Raw genomic sequence first — 18753 nt, forward strand, 5'->3', positions numbered from 1 at the left:
TCCTAGCTTTACATAGTAACCTTAGATAACGGTAGATCGATTCATAGTCCCTGTGGATTCGATATCTTTTAAAACTACACGACACGACTGTGCACTTGCAGTTATCAGATTTATAGACACGTAAAGTCGCGATCAGTACAACGCATTGTTGTTCTTATAAGAAAAGTTCGGGTGGTTTTTCCATCCAGGGTTGTACGTGTTAGAATAAGGGTTTCCTTGAGCGTAATTTACTTGATCAGATGGGACTCCAGTCAAGAGTTGGCATTCAGCAACTACATGCCCAGTCAATCCACAAATCTCGCAGTTAGGTGCTACAGCGGCAGCGGTGGCTGAAGGAGTGATGGTTAAATTCTCGATCTTTTGAGTTAAAGCATCTACTTTAGCGTTAACGCGGTCTATACCACTTATTTCGTACATTCCTCCTTTGGTTTGTGCTTTCTCTAGAGCAGCTCGTTCTCCACCCCATTGGTAATGGTTTTGTGCCATGTTCTCTATGAGTTTGTATGCTTCATCATGGGGTTTGTCCATTAATGCTCCGCCAGCAGCGGCATCTATAGTCATTTTAGTGTTATATAGGAGACCACCATAGAAAGTATGGATGATCAGCCATGGTTCGAGTCCATGATGAGGGCATATTCTAAGCATGTCCTTGTAACGTTCCCAAGCTTCGAAGAGTGATTCGTTATCTTTCTGGGTAAATCCGTTGATTTGACCTCTAAGCATAGTAGTTTTGCTAGGCGGAAAATATCTCGCTAAGAATACTCTCTTCAATTCGTCCCACGTAGTTATGGAATTGGAAGGCAGGGATTGAAGCCACGCTCTAGCTCTATCTCTCAAGGAGAAAGGAAAAAGGCGTAATCGAATAGCTTCGGAACTAACGTTGTTGGCTTTGATAGTGTCGGCGTATTGCACGAACACGGATAAATGGAGATTGGGGTCGTCTACAGGGCTTCCAGAGAATTGATTCTGTTGAACAGCTTGGACCAGCGAAGGTTTTAGTTCGAAATTGTTTGCCTCAATCGCAGGTGGTGCGATACTTGAATGCGGTTCAGCGCGCGAAGGAGCGGCATAGTCTCTAAGAGGACGAATAGCAGCCATCTCTAACTTCGGGATAATTTGATTGATTTGATCAGTAAGAGTCAATTCCTGATTAATCGGAATTTCTGCTACTTCGGGAAGATTGCGAGCTCGACGTTTGACGTTAATGAAACGTTCGATCTCGTTAATTCGTTGTATTAAGTCTCCTCCTTCTGAACGAGTATTTGGCATACAATCGTTCAAAAAGAAAGGGAAGAATTGTCCTAGTCTCTACGGTGTAACAGTGAGTTACGATATCGACTTAAATAGTCCCCGGCAACGGCGCCAAAAACTTGATCGCGACTTTACGTGTCTATAAATCTGATAACTGCAAGTGCACAGTCGTGTCGTGTAGTTTTAAAAGATATCGAATCCACAGGGACTATGAATCGATCTACCGTTATCTAAGGTTACTATGTAAAGCTAGGAGTACTAAAATTTCGATTGTTCCTAAGGGAAAGTGATTGTGAGAGAATAAAGAATAATAATAAGAGACAGGTATCAGTATGTATTTCGTTTAACTACAGGAAATCCGAAGGTCCATTGGCTTTTGCATAATCAAATTAAAAATCTTTACTAATTCAATTGATTAAAAATCCTCGTCTCAAACTTTCGCTCTGTTGAGTCAGACTACTATCCTAATCCTAATGTACGCTTTCGCCATCCCATTAGATTTTAGAAGAGCTTTTTGGAAACAATGTAATTAATAAAATGCCTATTTTATGAGGTTGTTATCTATTTAAATCTCCTAATCTCAAACTTTCGCTCTGTTGACTCGGAGCAAGCTAATATCCCTAACGTACGCTTTCGCCATCCCGCTCGAGTGTAAAAACAATTTTTGGAAATAAATAAGTCCCAATTAGTTTTAATACGCTTTCGCCATCCTTAAAACTAATGCCCTATGTCTACTATCCAGTTAAAGACCTCAAACTTTCGCTCTATTGGTTTTAACCTTTGACCGTCTTAAGCCCTCAAACTTTCGCTCTATTGGTTTTAAGACTTACTAATTAAACTAGACATATAAACCAAAAATAAGTGATAATTAATAAAACATAATTTAAGCCAATTTATTTCGGATCCCTACGGTTAACTTACGTTACATACTGACACCTTTAGTAATTTAGCCAGACATATTAATATGGTTAAACATGCATAAATAAATTTGGTTCATATTAATAGGCATATTAGTTGGCATATAATATATCATGCAATAATAATATAAATAAAGGCGGTAAATAATAAACCTGAATTAAAATAAATCTGAATTAAATTGAATCTTGAAGTACTCGAACTCCCACCACAGCTTGGCTGGATCGTTCTTCGGAATTTAAATGGCAGAAAATAAAAACAAGGAATTAAAACGACAAATCTAACGTAAGGCTAGATCTACGAAAAGTTCACAACAATTTCCAGTGTAGAAATCGTTGTGAGAAAATAAACGGTTGAATGAAAACAGAATAATGAAAAGCGGTTCGCGGTACAATTTCGGCAGCACTTCGTTGGCAGGAAATCGGACAGATTGAAGTGAGATAGCAGGTCCTATTTATAGGAGGGGATTTGCAGTTGGAATCCGTGAATTGAGGGACCTTTTTCTGACTGGGACTTGGAGACGTGCGTCTCCGATTCTTCAGGGAGGCAGCTGACTGACTTGAGACGTGCGTCTCAAGTGGAGATTCTTTAGGGAGGTGGAGACGTGCGTCTCCCCTTTGCTGAGGTGGCAGAGACGTGCGTCTCTGCTTACTAGTGTGGCCTGGGTTGCTTTCCTTCGTGGGCTGGATTGCTCTTTTGGGCCTTTTGGGTCCTAATTGCACTCCCTTTTTACTTCAGCACCCAATTTACGTCTTTTAAGCATAAATATTGGTCATTTAAGCTCGATTTTCTTTCCTTTTCGCAAATAGACGTAATTGAAGTGTAAAACCTGAAACAAAACAAATACACGCGTAATATCATAATAAATTAACATAATAAACGGAAAATGCTATAAATATCTATGGATTTTAGGCTAAATATACGATATAAAATCGTGTTATCAGCCAGCATCCTCACTTGGAGCGTGATGATATACTTGTCCGCCTTGCGGGGGAAAAGTATGCATAACGGGCTGTGGAGAAGCCATGACAGCAGATCTCGGTATCTTAGCATTCTGTTGTGCGAAACCCATTGCCGTTGCTCTTGGAACTTCAAATTCCAGAGGTTTGTAACCCTCCGGTGGACGCATATCCATGGTGACTTTTGGAGCTTCAGAAGCTGGAGGTATGTACCCTTCTGGAGTAAAGTTATACGGCATGCCCCAAGGTCGATCAGGCGGCATGGTATACTGAGGAATAGGAGTAGAAACAATCTCGGAAACCACAGTCCTTTGTGGTTCTTCTGGCGTTGGTCGATTCTGCGCAACTACCAGGGCTTCTACCATACTATTGAGTCTTTCAACAGTACCTTTGAGAGTATTAATCTCTTCTCTGAGTTCTTCATTCTCTTGCTCAAAGTCTTCCATTCTTTTCTTGCGACTTGAACGAGTGTTGTATGGATGAGACAGCTTGAAAGTCTTGGTTCACCTCCTTCTCCTCCTCTCTTTCTGGAGAAAGGAAAGTGACTGTTAGATCCGCGACAATTCTCGTGTCAGTGCGTACGACTAAAGCGATGCATGATATGCAATTAAGTTATTATTTTTCAAGGAAACACCATAATTACGTTATGAAACATCAAACTTTATTAATTAAGCGAAAACGCCGTTTTTACACACTTTGAAAATGGAAATACAGAGAAACTGAGAGAAAGGACTCTAAAACTTTGATGATGAGCCGACTTCACGTTCTAACATCTTCTTCTGTTTCTTAAGCTGAGCGTTCTCTGACGTGAGCTGATCGATGATCCAGGAAGCAGGAGGGATATGATGAGAAAGTGATGATTGTGTCACTTGTCGATCGAGAACTTCAAGTAACTCATCCTTCCTTCTTAGGATGTTTTGAATCTCAACATTTTCCATGTTGACAATTCGATACTTGTTCCTCCAAGCATTCCTTTCTTGGCATACCTTGTTTAATGCCGCTTGCAGTTTTTCAACATCGGTGGAGAAAAGGTAAATTGGTTCCCTTAGGGGAATAGGTTCTTGATGTTGATATGGCATCCTGAGCTTGAATGCTCTGACGCGTACCCATTGAAGGTAAGGATCCAGGGAGATGCAAAGATGTTTTCCTAACAATCTTCTCCCTTTTGTGTGAACAAGACGCCAGGCTTGGACAATTTCCTTCTTCAGCATGTTGTCATGATCATCGATGTTCTTGAAGAACAGACCCTCCAATTGGATGTTACTTGGTATATTTTTCATGGGATAGCCGTATTGACGACGGGCTAAAGCTGGATTGTAACTGATCCCTCCCTTAGTTCCAATAAGGGGTACGTTGGGAAAACTTCCGCAACTGAAGATGATCTTGGTTTCGTCGTTGTCAGGACTACACCAATCAATGTCCGTATGAGTGAGAGACATGATTTTCTGTGACCAGTAAAGGCCATCCCTCATGTTCCAGAAAGTGCTAGACTTTGGCAGGTGCGAAACGAACCATTCGTATAACAACGGTACGCAGCATGTGATTAATCCTCCTCGCTGCAGGTTTCTTGAATGCACAGAGTGATAAGCATCCGCAATCAAGGTTGGAACTGGATTTCCAATTAAGAAGATCTTAATTGCATTGATGTCGACGAAATCGTTAATGTTAGGGAACAAAAACAATCCGTAGATAAGCAAAGCCAAGACTTCTTCAAAAGCGCTCATATCTTGGATGCTGACGAAGTACCGAGCTTGATCAAACAGGAATTTGGAGGGCAATCCTTGAATTCCTCCTCTACTCACCATATGAGTTCTGATGTCGACTACGTTCAAAGGAGTAGTTGCAGCAATGATAATGTCGTCAGGATTCTTTTCCAAACCGGAGTACGGATCTTGCGCGTACACGGGTATTCCAATCAGACGAGAGTACTCCTCTAACGTAGGCATGAGCTGATAATCTGGAAAGGTGAAGCAGTGATACGTTGGATCGTAAAACTGTACCAAGGTGGGAAGGATCCCAACCACCATGTTGGTATTGAGCAAAGGCAGAAGTTTTCCATACTTCTCCTTGAAAGCCTGGGGGTTGACCACCAGTTTTCCGAGCTTTCCCAGTTCCTCGACCTGGGGAATCTTGAAGGTGTATTTCCTAGCTCTCTTTCTTCCGTAATCCATGGTATAGATCCTTAAGTCCTTTCTCCGTTTCTCTCTTTTTATGAAGTTCAAAACGTTCGTTATTTAGTTTCCTTGAAAAACGACTCGAAAAAGACTCTTTTTGTTTTTAGTTGTTTATTAATGAATGCATGAATGCACACACAAGAGTTTTAAACAAACATGGCGTTGAAGGGTATAGTGGTCATGAAGTCCAAACGCAATCCCCGCCCCAATGGTAAACTAAGGTTAAGGATTTTTGTACCTGTAGAACGGGTTCTAGGGGTCTCAGAGTTTTTGCTCAACCTTAAAGATACGTTGATTGGTATCTATAAGAGAGTTTTCTCTGAGTGTAGTATCTGCGTGACAATTACTTCCGTAATCACCGCTCTACGTCCTAAAAAAAGGCTTTAAGTGGGGTTAATGTGTTTCTAGGTCCTCCTGGTACAAATCAGTCTCGGAATGCAGTGGCGCAGTTAATCACAACCAGCCAGGCAAATCCCAAGAGTAGACTTGGAAACCAAGATTAGAGGGCCTTCACCGGGAAGACATCCTCCATCCTATCTTATGTTGCACTCAAATCCGGGTATAGGATTTCTCACCACAAGGGGGAATCAAGCCCTTTCCCGATACAGAATAAACAAAGTAAACAAATATATATGCAACAATCACATGATATGACACAGAGGTTAGGCAGGACCTCTCTTGTTTGAGGGGGAATTTGGCATCCCTAATTCCTCATTGGGGCTGGACCAGCAACAGGTCAACCATTGGTTTGGATGAAAAACCAAGGTTTTTAACACTTATATCCCCAGCAGAGTCGCCATTTTTTCTGTGGTGTCGTTTTCTTTACCTCCCCGTTTCACTTGGGAGGACGGCACGCTAAACCCTTCACGCGAAATTTGGAAGGAGAATGCGCCCGTGGTGGGATGAATTTTGTTTCAGTTCTTCCTACGATATCACACGAACTTTCTTATTGGTCCTACGAGTAGGAAAGGGAAAAAAAGATCTCAACTAAACCCTAGGAGTTTGCTAAGTGTGGGGATTTCACCTAGACTAGAAATTCTGGAGTCCGGGGGGTCGGTTATACATAGGGAAGTGTTTAAACACCCTACATATCTGTAGTACTCTACAGGAACCTTCTCTGTGTCATTGTGATTGTGTTTGCTGCTAATGATTGGGAAAGTTTCTCCTTTGTGTCAGGAGAGAGAATTGAATTGATTAAAGAAAGACAGACAGATAGACAGACTGACTATTTTTGGTATTTTATCAGCTCGCTGAGATTCCTTGTGAACCTCATGCCTACATATCCCTAGCGGAAGTCAGAGCTTAATGTAGTTCGGGGAACTAACTAGGGAAATTACTTGTTTTTGGTGCCTTGCTTGAAGCTCAAGGTTGAAGCTTGGAATTAAATCTCTGTTTACAGTAAAGAGACATGAAATCATCTTTACAGAGAGGTATTTGTACTATTCTACCACAAACATTTAAAAGTGACAGAAAAGCTAAAAAAAATGATGTTTCATTAAGAGGGGAGTCTACTTGGTTGATCAAGTATGACAGCCATCGTGCCTCTAAAATGAAAGAAAGATGCTCATCCAAATTAGGGAAAGTGTACAAGTCTGGGGATGTGCCAGAGCATGTCTTTCAGAGTCCTAAATGGGAGACTTTGAATGAAATTGAAATTGAAATGTTTGTTTGTTTGAATGTGGTAGAGTAGTAAAAATATCTCTCTATAGAGATAAGCTATGTCTATTTACTATATGAAAGATTTGACTTTAGCTGGCTTGAATGAGGCCCAAGCTTGAGGCTTTTTGATTGATTTTATTGATTTATTGAAATGATAACTCTACTGGGGAGTATTTAAACTAAGGATTTTTTGGTGTTCTGTACGAAGCCCAGAATTGAGGCTGACTCTACTTAGGGAGACTCTATTTGGGGAGATTATCTCCTAAGAGAATGAATCTTTGATTTTTTGAAAGACTGATTTTGGAGGCTAACCCTTTCCAGGGGTTTTGACTCAGCTGGAGAAATTGTCTGTTAAAATACTGACTTTATCATGTTTTTTGGAGGCTGACCCTTTCCAGGGGTCGTGGCTCTTTTTGATTAATTGACTTTGGAGGCTAACCCTTTCCAGGGGTTTTTATTGAAATGATGGATTGATTTGGAGGCTAACCCTTTCCAGGGGTTTTGACTCTTTTGGTGAATGGCAGAAAGATTATCTAGTGGAGACTTCTTGTTTAAAGCCCAAGATGAAGGCTGACACATGCTGAGGATGATCAAACGTGGATCCTAGACTCTGCTAAGGAAGATTGATGAAGATAAGGGTGACAGAGACTGTCCATGTCTCTCATTCCAAAAGGTGTACTCAATGCAAAATTGAGACAAACTTGGCTTGTTAAAAGTCTGGTTTAAATTGGAAGAAAACTCACCAGGGTAGGCTAAAAGGTGACTAAAGACCTGTTCCTATGTTTATAAGAAACCTGATGGGTCCTTGTATACAAGCTCAAGAGGAAGCTGGAAATGCTTTTAAGAAGCCTGTGGGTCCTTGTACAAAGCCCAAGAGGAGGCTAATCGAGGGTCCTTGTTATAGCACAAGAGAAAACTATGTAGTTTTGAACTTATTTTGGCTCTAAGCAAATGGGTAAGAGGTTTCACCGGGAATAATTCCTCTTTGGGTGGATGTGTCCTATATTTTTGGATTCTAAGGTTTTTGCCAAGATGTTTCACCGGGAATAATTCATCTTGGGGGTTTGAACTACAGATCTCTAATTAGGAAAGAGCCTTCACCAGGAAGACATTCTCAATCCTAGGTCATATTCCTATAATATATATATATAGTTAAACTGTCCTAGGGTTTATACTCAAACGTAGTTCTAAACTAATATATATGCACAGTTTATATTTGACAGTAATTTAAATAAAGACTGTAAATTGAAAGCTTGTAAAGCCTAACCTGGATGGAGTGGAGGCCTTTGAAGAAGTATGTACAAAGCTTTACCAGCAATTGATGGATAATAGTTGAATATATATATGATAAACAGTTAATGGTTTTTGAAAACAGAAGAAGTGAAGATGGACAAAGGTCACATAGGTACCTGAAGAGCTTCACCGGGAATAATGCCCTTCAAATACCAGAAGAATGTTTTGAAAACAGAAAGAAGATTTTGAAAATACAGTTTTGAAAACAAGCTAAGAAGAGAAGGTGTTTGGGACTTACACTCTATTAGAGGCCCAGTACTTTATAGTACTGGTGTAAAATTAGTTTTGAAAATGATTTGAAATAATATAAGGTTTTGTTGTTTGAAAACCTTAATTATTCGATTTATTCGGAGATTGAAAACAGTTTTGAAAATTGACAGAAAGTCAACTTAATTAAGGTAAAGAAAAAAGATCTATGCCTAATTAAGACCTGAATAATTAGGGTTTTATCATAAACTTTATTTATAAAAATAATTAGGTTAAAACAAAATGAATATATGCATTTAAAGTATTTAAGAAAACACTTAAAACATACTATTTTAAACCTAATAAAAATATATGAAATAAATAATATTTTTATGATTTTTTTGATTATTCATAAAATAGATATATTAAATAACAAGTGTGTGAAAAATGAAGTGAAAATGATTTAATTTGATAGGTTAATTAATTGTGTAAAGTTGTGAAGAAATCAAATGGGAAAAGTGATAAAAAATAAGGTTTTGTCACCTAGAGGGATTGAACTCACGCCCTCCAAGTCACACACCCAAAACCAAACCACTGGGCCAGCGCGCGCATGGTGATAGCAAACTGACTCCTTTGCAACTCATATGTTATTCAAGTGTATAGAAGCAAAAAGAAAATAAAATCAAAAGGTCTGGGGCGAGGGGGATTCGAACCCCAGACCTTGGGCACGCGCAACACACAAACACTCTTTACCACTGGGCTATCACGTTTTAGTCGTTTATGAAACAGGTATCATTCAAAATAAAATAAACTCAACCCTGAATTTGAAATTTGCGCGCCACCACCATTGTCATCTTCAACCTCAAGTTCTCAGATTTTGAATTTATGAACTTGCTCATTTCTCAACCATTTGCAAAGATGTAAAGATGAAACTTATTCTAAATTCACTCATGATTCTAAATATGTAACTAACATAAATTTATATCAACTATATCTAACTAATTTACCAGAAATCGTGAAGAACCCTAAATTTTGAAAATCAAATTAAATGACTATACTGAAAGATAAATGAATGATGATAGAGGGTTTTCAATCCTCTGATGATGCTTAACAAGATAGAATCGAGCTTTATCACAAAGAGTGCTTAAATTAAAGAGGTAGAGTTCAGAAACTTACCTCTGAAAATGGAGGTCGTGAGGATGATAGAGAGCACCTGGGCTTGTATGAATGATCCCAAAAGCTTCCTTGTGGTTCAGTGATGCTAACTGAATGCTTGTTGTAACCTCAATCCTCCTGAATTGTTCTATGGACCTCCCTCGATTTGAGCTTCAAGTGAACATGGAGGGTGATGATTCTTGAGTTACAGATGAGCTGCAGCCATCTGAACAGCTTCACTACCTCCTATGGAACATGCCTGGATGCTTAGCTTGATTGGAAACCTTCTGAATTGCACTATGGACCTCCAACTGCAACTGCTCCAAAGTGAGAGCAACAATGGTGTTCCTCCACTTACAGAAGTGATCCAGGTGCTTGGATCACCTCAAATGACCTCCCTTGAGATGTTAGAATGCTTACTTTCCAAAGATGAGCTCTGGTTTGAAGAAAACGATTCTTCTTGCCAAAGAACTTTGAAAAACAATAAGCATGAGAAGAGAAAGAGAAAGCAAGGAATTGAGTTGCTTTGGTGTGTTTTTCTACTGAAGTATGCTCCCCTATTTATAGGTAAATGGTTCAGTACTGATTGAGAGAGTGAGCTTGCTTAATGAGAGAGTTTTGGTTTCTTAGCCAAGAAGAAAATTTGAAAAGATCCTAAATGCAATGATGCATTTTCGGGCTAGCTTCCCCAACCATTGATCTTGTATGATCCAAGGGAACATTTCTGATTCAGAGGAGAGTTCTAATTGGCTTAGAACAAGATTCCTTGATGATTCATCATTTGCCATAAATTCAAAAATGCAATCATTACATAATCACATGCCTTTGTTTTTGGGAATCTTCTCTAATCCTTATGCAATGATGAATTTGGATGTGTGGTATGGTTTCAGATGTATTAGAGGTCGTGTAGCATCACTTAGTGAAGCAAAATGCACAAAATTGCAAAGTTTCAAATTGTACATGACCTATAATTTCACTTCATGAGGCCAACTTTGAACAAGCATAACTCTTAGCTCAAAATGAATTTGGAGAAGGTTGAACACAATTTGGAAAGCCCTAAACATCTACTTCAAATCATTAGTTTGGAGTTTCTTCAGAATCCTTTGGCAAATTTGTGAAAAATGAGGCCAAAGTTGGAAGAAAACTAGGTTAAAACACTTAGAAAAATTTCTAAGTGTTTATGACCTAAAACTCCAAAATTTCCAAAACTCTTAAACGATTGACCTTTTGAAAAAAGTTCCTTTGTAAGATGTTGTTTTATTTTGCAAGATCTACAACTTTCATGTTGGAAGTTTTTTGAGTTGTGTAGGTGAAATTTTGAGTTCTCACCATGCCTTAAAAAACCCTAATTCCCGACTTTTTGCTCCTTGATGAATTTCTTTGGTCAAATGACTTTAATATCCATATATTGATGATATTGATCCTTGAAAGTCATGGTTTGACCAAAAATCTCAAAAGTCAATGGTGATCCCATACAGTTGACTTTTTCCAAATAAGGTGAGATTTTGGACTTTTGTGTAGAAACAAGATCTTCTCCTTAAATGAATGATGTAAAGGGATTATATTGAGGTAATAGAGACTCTTGGATCATGTCTTGAGTTTTAGATCCATGCCCTGATTAAAAGTCAACTATCTTGGGGAATTAGGTCAAAAACCCTAATTGTCGACCAGAGGACAATGATGACTGTAGACTTTGAATTGAGGTGTAATGTCCAGTGGATCTTGTCATATGAGTTATTTGAAGATGATTGATGTCTTTGAATGGTCCCCTAGGGCTTTTTAGGGTTTCCCAAAAGTGTTCCCTGATTTTAGTCCTTGATAAGGCTCCAAACCCTGGTTTGTTGATCTGAGTAATTCTGTACTTAGATGACTGGGTGTCTAATCAATCATAGGTGAAATAATGAAGCTCTTGAGTCTCATGATTGTGTTAGAGACTAATCCTCCTATTGATTGATCCTTTGCCTGAGTTTTCTTGTCTTTGAACACCCTCGATTGAATGTCAGACTGCTCTGGGTACTTACTTTGACTTGATGAAAATCCTGAAGATATGTCATCTCAGGGGGGTCAAAAATTAGGGTATGACAATTAACTCCTAGTACCATCCCATGTTTGGTTCTTTGACCTCATGCTCGTGACGCTGGACCTTTGAACCTATGTGTACCATGTTTGTATTACCATGTTTGCAATACCATGTTTGCAATACCATGTTTGCGTTACCATGTTTGCATTACCATGTTTGCTTTTCCATGTTTGAATATGTGGCATCCATGCATCCATGCATTCATACATTCATTAAAAAACCCATCTTTTTCCATAAAAACATGATTTTTCCAAAAATTTAGAGAATTTTCTTTGCAAACTTTTAAGGATTAAGTTATGGAAGGGGTAAAAAGGCATACCAAAAAGTACGGTTTCAAAGCGCCTGATGTGGAAAAACTGAGAGAGTTAGCATCTTCTGTACAAGATCCTTCCGGTTTTAGGAAAAGTTATGGAAAGCTTTTGCCTATCTTGAACACTCATGTTGATGAAGGACTTCTCAAAACTCTGGTTCAGTTCTATGATCCCGTCTACCAATGTTTCACCTTTCCAGACTATCAGTTGGTACCAACCTTGGAAGAATATGCCAATCTTTTGGGTATTCCCGTGTCTGACAAAATACCTTTCAATGGTTTGGAAGCCATTCCTAAGTCACCAGTCATTGCAGCAGGTATCCACTTGAAGAAATCTGAAGTAGAGAGTAATTGGACTACCAAAGGAAACCTCCCGGGTTTAACTTCACACTTCCTAATGAAGAAAGCCTTTGATTTCGTCGAAACTGGTAGCATGATAGCTTTTGAAGCTATACTAGCCTTGCTCATCTATGGGTTGGTTCTGTTTCCCAATGTCAACGACTTTGTTGATATCAACGCCATAAAAATCTTTTTGAATGGAAATCCTGTTCCGACTTTGCTTGGTGACATGTATTTCTCTGTCCATCATAGGAATCGCCAAGGCGGTGGAATCATTGTATGTTGTGCACCTCTGTTGTTCAAATGGATTGTTTCACACTTACCTGAGTCTCCTATCTTCACGGAAAACCGAGAAGGTTTGCGTTGGCCTCGAAGACTTATGTCTCTTACTAATAATGATATTCATTGGTATACCTTGGCTCGCTGTGGTGCAGAAACCATTGATAATTGTGGAGAGTTCGCCAACGTACCCCTCATTGGTACATAAGGAGGAATTAACTACAATCCGGTCCTAGCCCGACGACAACTCGGGTATGCAAATCAGCTAAACCCATTGGTCTCGCAGTGGAATGCTACTTTTGCCGAGAAGGGGAGGATCCTCAAAGGTTGAAGACTAGAATGGTAAGAGCTTGGTATGACGTCCGAAGGAAAGAAAAAGGTGGGGCAAGAAATTGCATTGCCATGGACGCCTACACCTATTGGGTAAAGAAAAGAGCAAGGGAGTTTCAAATGCCTTATGATTATGAAAAACCCATGTTCCCTGTGATATCTCAACTACCCAACATTCCCATTGATACTATAGAGAAATACCAAGAGACTCTAGCCAAGATGAGGTTAGAAAAAGACGCTTGGGAAGAAAAGTTTCGTAAAACTGATGTGGAAAACAGAAAGTTGAAGAAGCGAGTGAAAGATCACGAAGAAACCCTCTACTGTCAAGATGGATGGCTCATGAGTAAAGATGAGAAGATCCGTCAGAAAGACGCTGCAATCAAGAGGTACATCAAAGAAAGCAAGAAAAAGCTTGAAGGCTCAACAAGCAACGCTCCAACTCCTGACGATTGGAAGAATGTTGTTGACAAGCTAAGGACCGAAAAGGCCGAATTGAAAGCTCACTATGGGAAAGAAATCCTAAAGCTCAAGCTGCACAACGCATTTGGTTCTTCGTCTGATGAAGATGCTTAGGATTGTTTAGCTTTTTACTTATCATTTGCTTCTGTAGGAGCTATGCTCCAATGTTGTAACATTTTCCCATAATTTCAATAAAATCACAGTTTGTGTTCCAATGTTTGCAAGAAAATAATCTTTAAAATATTTGGAAAAAATCATAAACTTCTTTTTTGCATACATCATTCTGCATATCGAGTCTGTTGTCTAGAGTTTTATCTTTTGGATTTTCCTCCATTAGATCGTCAAGCTGTCGCGTCTCAAAGTTTCTCGACCGCGCTCGCAATCAGATCACTGATACAATACTCGTTCAAGCAGAAGAAGAGTAATGGAACACTCTGAACAAGAGAATATTGAGCTCCGTGGTACAGTTGCCACCCTTCAAGAAAAGTTGGAAAGTCTCACTACTCTGGTTGACTCCTTAATGGCCGCACAGAATCAGCCGCCGCCACCCAACAGTCAAGCAACAGTGACATCTGAAGCCACTACTCCAGTCTCTACAGTTGCATTCAGCATTCCATCTTTCTCCATGCCAGAAGGTTGGGGCACGCCTTTCAGCTTTGGTACGGGTTTTCGCCATAATTTCTCTGGGATTCCAACATCCACAACTGAAGCACCCGCTGCACAAAGTTCACTGTTCACTCCAAATCAGGGGGTAGTTTTTTCTCAGATCACTATGGCACTCTCTCAACCCACTATGACAGTTGCGACTCCTATGGTTCACACTGTTCCTTATGAAGGCAATGAGATTTATCATGATCAAGGTGATAGCACAAATCAGCGAAACCTTATGGAAGATCTCCAAGAGCAGTTTAACAAGATACAGCTAGAAGTTAAAGCTATTCGTGGGAAAGACTTGTTCGGGAAGAATGCCCAGGAACTATGCTTAGTTCCCAGTGTACAAATACCTGCTAAATTCAAGGTCCCAGACTTTGAGAAGTACAAAGGTAGTTCTTGTCCACAAAGCCATCTTGTGATGTATGCTAGGAAGATGTCTACTTATGCAGATAATCATCAGTTGCTCATCCATTACTTTCAAGACAGTTTGACTGGTGCCGCACTGAAGTGGTACACAGGTTTGGATAGCACTAACATTCGAACTTTCAACGACCTAGATGAGGCCTTTGTCCGACAATACAAATACAACTCGGATATGGCTCCAGACAGAGATCAGCTTCGATCCATGACTCAGAAAGATCATGAAGCTTTCAAAGAATATGCCCAACGATGGAGAGAAACTGCTGCTCAGATTAATCCACCGTTTAAAGAGAAAGAGATGACAAAGATCTTCTTGAATACTCTCAGTCCATTTTATTATGAACGCATGATTGCTAGTGCTCCAAGTGATTTCACCGAAATGGTAAACATGGGGATGCGTCTAGAAGAAGGAGTCTAAACCGGACGTCTAACTAAAGAAGGTGGATCTTCAAGCGGAACCAAAAAGTTTGGAAGTGGTTTCCCAAAGAAGAAAGAAAAAAGTGTTGACATGGTATCCCAAGGAAAGCCAAGAGCAAATGTCAATCGTCAACGACAGATTGCTGCTATCGCACCAGCCGTTAATACAGCACCGAATCCGGGATTTATTCCGCAATTTCAACAACAACGGCCTCGACAACAGGCTCAACAGTTTAACAACAATCAGAATCGTGTGCAAAGAGCTCCACAGTTTGATCCAATTCCAATGACCTACACAGAGTTGTACCATGCTTTGATTGAAAGAGGTCTGGTTCAAACTAGAGCACCACCACCAGTACCTGAGAAACTACCATGGTGGTACAAAGCTGAGATCTCGTGCCCTTATCATCAAGGAGCACCTGGCCATGATCTCGAGCATTGCATAGCTTTGAAACATGAAGTTCAGAGGTTGGTTAGGTCAAATCATCTCTCTTTCAGAAATTGGAATCCTAATGTGCAAGCAAATACGCTCCCCAATCATGGAGGGCAGGTTGTAAACATGGTGTATGAATGTCCTGGTCCATACCGAATCTATGACATCAATTTCTCAAGAGCAGATTTGGTACAAATGCACGGTACTCTCTGTCAAGGGCAGAATTTTCGCCAGCATCACTACGGTTCCTGTAGCATATGTTGTGTAGATCCTCATGGATGTTCGATTGTGAGAAGAGATCTCCAAGTTCTGTTGGATAATGGTACTGTTCAGATCTACAGAAATAGGAATGAAGATGAAGTTAACATGATAGGATGTTATCCGCATGAGCATTTAGTCTCAGATATCAACTCGGAAATGCCTAAAGTTATCGTTCCTCATTTCAACATGCCTGAGCGCATAGAAGTTACTTACAACAAACCAAGGGTTCCTGTTGCTCCTTTGATCATTTGTCTACCTGGACCTGTTCCTTATGACTCTGACAAGGTAGTTCCATACAACTATAATGCAACAATGATAAAGAATGGACAAGAAGTTCCTTTACCTACTTTTTCATCTGTCGTAAACATCGCTGATGTGAGTCGCGTAACAAGAAGTGGACGTGTGTACACTCCACTACCTCCAAAGCAACCCGTTGCTCCTGCAACCAGGCAAAGTCCAGTTGATACACCGGTGGGGAATCCTGTGGAAACTTCTATCAGTAATACAAGCACTGATGTTGGCCAATCCAGTGGAACCAATGTCAATCCAGACTTTGATGAAATTTTGAAGCTTATCAAAAGAAGTGAATACAAGATTGTGGATCAGCTTATGCAGACTCCTTCAAAGATCTCAATACTTTCATTGCTGTTGAATTCAGTGGTGTAGTAGTCAAAGCATTTGATGGATCGCGAAAATCTGTTATCGGCAAAGTCAACCTTCCCATGACAATTGGTCCACATACATTTCAAATCACCTTCCAGGTCATGGACATTCAAGCTGCTTATAGCTGTCTGTTAGGACGACCATGAATCCATGAAGCAGGGGCAGTAACTTCTACGCTCCATCAAAAGTTAAAATTTGTAACAAATGGAAAATTGGTAAGAATAAGTGGGGAACAAGCCTTGATGGTGAGCCATTTATCCAACTTCTCTTTCATGAGTGCTGATAATGAGGAAGGAACGCAGTTCCAAGGTCTCTCTTTAGAAGAAGAATCTTCCAAAAAGAAAGCATCAATCTCTTCTTACAAAGAGGCAGTAAAAGTAGTGAAAGATGGAACTACCACTGGCTGGGGGCAAGTTGTGATCCCTACCAATAATGAAACCAGAACAGGACTCGGATGTTCACCAACGTTCTCAAACTGCACCAAGAAGGATGAAACCCTTCGTCCGATCAAAGAAACATTCATTAGTGGAGGGTTCCTTAACCCGATTCCTCAAGAGGTTAATGTCCTTATTGAAGAATGTATCGAAGTAGGTCTGCCCGATCCTGAAGAAGAATGGAAATGTTATCTTAATGACTCGGGATACATATCTCAGGAAGAACCGTATGCACCGTTCTATCCTCCTTCTGAGAAAACCAGAGGCAAAGTCAAAACAAGTGCCAAAGAAACTCCGCCTATTCCTGCAGAGGTCTGGGACACCTTGGGACAACCAAGTGGCAAATATGATTATATGGTGAAATATACTGCACCTGAAAGTTCAAAGATTGCGATTGAAGACATCCAACCAACTGGATGGGGAGATTCCTTTGAATATAATAGTCAACCAGAAGAGGCCTACAAATACTCTCAATTTTCTCAGCAGCCTGAAATTACTGAAGATTTCGGCTTCAACGGATCTACCAAGATTTATAATTCCGAAGATGGTTATTATCACATAAATGCAATTTTTGAAGATGAAGGGGAAGATGGCCCCGCAGTTGACTTGGAAAGTGTCTCTGACAATGAGTCTCTTCATCCTGAGGACTGGGAATTACATCCTGAAAATTCTGAAGATTGTGACTCATCTTATGCTCTTCAAGAAGTAGAAGAAGACCGTTTCAACTCTACAAAGAACAAGGGTGACAAACCAGGACCTTCAAATCCTGCTCGACCAGCGGTCAATATCAATACTGAAGATAATTCTGAGGAGAATTTTCCTTAATACATAATACACAGAGGAGTTCGTTGCTATTGGAAAGCTGTTGACGTTCCGAATGTTGTTCGCCGCTCAAAGTAATCACCTCGCTGTTATTTTGACCTCTTGCCTGGCCCAAAGCAGAGAGATGTTTTATAGGGCTTTGCTTTTAAATGTTCAGCCCAAATAACTTTGTGTATAGGGCTTTGTTTTAAAAGTTTCCCTCTTTGTCCTGCCCAAGACAAATGAGTTTGTGTTTAGGGCTTTGTTTCAAAAATGAATCATAAATAAAGTGTCATTTTGAATTCCCTACGCTATGTGTTTTATTTTTGCTTTTTTCTGGAAATGGTAATCCTAAAAAACCCAAACAAAAAAAAACTTTTTCAAAAAAAATCTGCATACACTCTTGCATTCATAAATTTTCTAAAACAAATATAAATCATATGTGCAGATTAACTATTGATAAACCCATTGAATGCAATAACCCCATGCCCTCTCCCAACTTTGAGTTTCTTGTGTTCGAAGCCGAAGAGGAGGAAGAAGAGGAGATCCCGGACGAGATCTCTCGATTACTTAAGCACGAGGAAAGAGCCATTCTGCCTCACAAAGAGCCTTTAGAAAAGATCAACTTGGGTTCTGAAGAAGACAAAAAAGAAGTGACCATTGGATCGCTGCTTGATGCTGATATCAAGAGTAAGTTGACAGACCTTCTCAAAGAATATGTTGACGTGTTTGCCTGGTCCTACCAAGACATGCCTGGGTTGGATACCAATATTGTTCAGCATTACTTGCCATTGAAGCCAGAATGTCCGCCAGTTAAGCAGAAATTGCGAAGGACTCACCCTGATATGGCTAACAAGATCAAAACAGAAGTTCAAAAGCAACTCGACACAGGTTTTCTTCTCACCTCCGAGTATCCTCAATGGTTGGCCAACATAGTGCCAGTTCCGAAGAAAGATGGCAAAGTTAGAATGTGTGTAAACTACCGTGACTTGAGCAAGGCCAGTCCAAAAGATGACTTTCCATTACCACATATTGACATGCTGGTTGATAACACCGCTAAGTTCAACGTCTTTTCTTTCATAGACGGGTTCTCTGGTTATAATCAGATCAAGATGGCTCCCGAAGACATGGAGAAGACATCTTTCATCACCCCATGGGGTACCTTTTTCTACAAAGTGATGCCGTTTGGATTAAAGAATGCAGGCGCAACTTACCAAAGGGCAATGACTACTCTCTTTCATGACATGATGCATAAAGAAATTGAAGTTTATGTGGACGACA

The 18753-nt window shown here is 40.0% G+C and overlaps 1 non-coding gene across 1 annotated transcript; it reads left to right on the forward strand.

Annotated features, from left to right (window-relative positions):
• The first annotated feature begins 616 nt into the window (after positions 1–616).
• On the forward strand, positions 617–723 carry LOC131593705 (small nucleolar RNA R71). The gene has a single exon (XR_009281089.1). It is a non-coding gene; the product is annotated as a small nucleolar RNA R71 (small nucleolar RNA).
• The last annotated feature ends 18030 nt before the right edge of the window (positions 724–18753 follow it).

Source organism: Vicia villosa, linkage group LG3, assembly GCF_029867415.1.
Source record: "Vicia villosa cultivar HV-30 ecotype Madison, WI linkage group LG3, Vvil1.0, whole genome shotgun sequence".
Taxonomy (NCBI): Eukaryota; Viridiplantae; Streptophyta; class Magnoliopsida; order Fabales; family Fabaceae; genus Vicia; species Vicia villosa.